The 3,365-nt window shown below is 38.5% G+C and overlaps 1 long non-coding RNA gene across 6 annotated transcripts in view; it reads right to left on the bottom strand.

Moving 5' to 3' along the window:
- The window catches only part of LOC144577264 (uncharacterized), an 81,161-nt gene that overhangs the window by 50,486 nt on the left and 27,310 nt on the right, over positions 1–3,365 (bottom strand). The gene's annotated exons all lie outside the window — the stretch shown is intronic.

Below are 3,365 nucleotides of genomic sequence, written 5' to 3'. Positions count from 1 at the left end.
CTGTAATAACAAAAACAACAATTTTATCTTTTTCTTTATATATGCTATAATATTCCTTATATTTCAGTAACATTATCTTTGTTGAGGTTGCTTATCATCACATAAAGGATCCAATAGTTTATAAAATTATATTACAAAGAAACAGTAGTCCTCTCCTCCCACTACATTTCACAAGTCTTATAGAAAAGCACTCTCAACAATTGTAGCCTTCTCTTAAACTCTGAGAAAAGAAAGAAAAGAAAACCCACTTATTCGAAGAATGTAAAGTGCTTTTAATTACCAGGCCCAGAGAGACATTAAAATGAGACAGCAATCCAAATTATCTGTGTCTACTTCTCAGTAAGAGTCACAAACTTTACAATTAGAACATACAGATTAGGTTCCATTAAGCTTTTCCATTAGTACACATAGATTGTTTCATTTTTCATTAAACATAGATATAGATATTCCTAAAGCAACAACTAACTATATTAAATGCAATTTTTAAAGGTAAACATAGGAATACTGATGTTTTGGGTAGTCCTTTTCTAATTAATCAAATAGTGGTTAAATCTTCAATTGCATTGTGCCCAGGTCTTAATTTACAAAGGTGACTGAGGGATAACATGGAGAGTCTGATGCCATTAAGAGATTTTTAATATTCAGAGTTGCTGAAGAAACAAGATGAACAGCATGCCACACAGGGCCTCATGGGAAAGACACTAAGGTGGTCAGGAGGCATAGGAGGGGAACAAGAACGTTTAGGCCACTGCCTTTATAGAGGGTTCTATAGGGGCAAGGTTGGGATTGGCTAGCTTGAACAATTTTAGTAGGCATTAGGCTAGTTGCCTGGCTCATGGCTCTGGGATGATTCAAGCACAGGAATATTGCCTCTTGGTATATCTGGACCAGTTATAGGAGGTTGACTAATGGTTAAGTTTAACTGTTAAAGAGGGACAGCTCTTCTCTCCCTAGGAAATAACCTTTCAAAGAGAGTAAAAAACTTCATTACCATAGTTGACCTAAAAGCAGCCACCAATTAAGAAAGTGTTCAGCTCAATATTTCAATTCTACTCACTTTACTGAACCCCTAACATCACACTGGACTATCTATTAATAGAGGCAACAATGTTAGTATAAGTAATAAAAGCATTCTCTCCTGCATAAGCTTATATCAGACTGGAATAACTACTGCCAGTAAACAGCCCAATTATAATAACTTATATTCTAAACACCTCATTAAACTATTAACCTGACTCAGGCATGTCCTTAAAGAAAGATTTTAAAAAGTAAAAGGAACTCAGCAAACCACCTGTTTACCAAATACATCACCTCAAGCATTACCAGTATTAGAGGTACTGCTGCCCAGTGACACATGATCAATGGCTGTGGTACCCTGACTGTGTAAAGGTGGCATAATCACTTGTTTCCCAAATAGGGACTTGTATGAATGGCCACACAAGGGTCTAACTGTCTCTTACTTTTCATCAGTGAAACTGATCTATCCCTGAAAAGGCAGATATGACCAAATAAGATGAGAAGATACTATGGAGTTTCAATTTCCTAATACAAACAACACTCAAAAAACTTACAGGCATTAACTCATCATCCAAGCATTAAAAATTTTCGTTGGGGCGACCTTGGTGTACAATATAACCTGCAAACAATATAAACTAAGACCACACTAGTCTAACTAAATTAACACACACTGGCCCAATAACGTGATCAATGGACCAAGTTACCCTATGGATAACAGCAAAATCCTGTTCTAGAGTTCATATCGACAATGGGGTTTACCACCTCAGTGTTGGATCAGGATATCCCAATGGTGCAGCCACTATTAAAGATTCAACAATCATATGAAAAAATGCTCATCGTCACTGGTCATCAGAGAGATGCAAATCAAAACCACATTGAGATACCATCTCACGCCAGTTAGAATGGCGATCATTAAAAAATCTGGAGACAACAGATGCTGGAGAGGATGTGGAGAAAAAGGAACACTTTTACACTGTTGGTGGGAGTGTAAATTAGTTCAACCATTGTGGAAGACAGTGTGGCGATTCCTCAAGGCCTTAGAAATAGAAATTCCATTTGACCCAGCAATCCCATTACTGGGTATATATCCAAAAGACTATAAATCGTTCTACTATAAGGACACATGTACACGAATGTTCATTGCAGCACTGTTTACAATAGCAAAGACCTGGAATCAACCCAAATGCCCATTGATAATAGACTGGATTGGAAAAATGTGGCACATATACACCATGGAATATTATGCAGCAATCAGAAATGATGAGTTCGTGTCGTTTGTAGGGACATGGATGAATCTGGAGAACGTCATCCTCAGCAAACTGACACAACAACAGAAAATGAAACACCGCATATTCTCACTCATAGGCGGGTGATGAAAAATGAGAACACATGGACACAGAAAGGGGAGTACTAAACACTGGGGTCTATTGGGGGGAAAAGGGGAGGGCCAGTGGGAAGGGGAGGTGGGGAGGGATAGCCTGGGGAGAAATGCCAAATGTGGGTGAAGGGGAGAAGGAAAGAAAAGCACACTGCCATGTGTGTTCCTACGCAACTGTCTTACATGCTCTGCTCATGTACCCCAAAACCTAAAATCCAATAAAAAATTAAAAAAAAAAAAAGATTTGTTTTTTCAACGATTTAAGTACCACATGATCTGAGTTCAGACCGGAGACATCCAGGTTGGTTTTTATCTATTCAGTATTTCTCCCAGTATGAATGAACAAGAGAAATAGAGCCTACTTCACAAAGCCCCCTAACCCAACAGATGACATTGACATTATCTCAATTTTCCCTGCCTGAGAACAGGGCTCATTAAGATGGCAGAGCCTGGTACCCACATAAGACTCAAAGCTTTATAATCAGAAGTTCAATTCTTCTTCTTAACAGCATGTTCATGATTAACCTCCTACTACTAATTATTCCTGCCCTAGTCAGCATTTCTAACTCATCGAACAAAAATTCTAGGCTATATACAACTATGTAAATGGCCCAACATCATAGGTCCCTAGGCAATACTTCAACCATTCGCCAACACAGTAAAACTTTTCATAAAAGAATCCTTATGACCCTCCACATCCACTATAACCCTTTACATAACCGTTCCAACCTTAGCCCTTTCCATTTCCCTCCTCCTATCAGCTCCTCTCCCCATACCAGATACTGCAATCAATTTCAACTTAGGCCTTCTATTTATATTAGCCACATCAAGCCTGGCCATTTATTCCATTCTATGATCTGGATAAGCACCCAATTCAATCTGTGCACCAATTGGTGCATTACAAACTGTAGCCCAGACAATTTCACATGAAGTCACCCTAACCATCATTCCATTATCAGTCCTACATTTA

Source organism: Callithrix jacchus, chromosome 1 (genome assembly GCF_049354715.1).
Source record: "Callithrix jacchus isolate 240 chromosome 1, calJac240_pri, whole genome shotgun sequence".
NCBI lineage: Eukaryota > Metazoa > Chordata > Mammalia > Primates > Cebidae > Callithrix > Callithrix jacchus.
The sequence above is the reverse complement of the archived record's forward strand: the minus strand, read 5'-3'. Positions and strand labels throughout refer to the sequence as shown.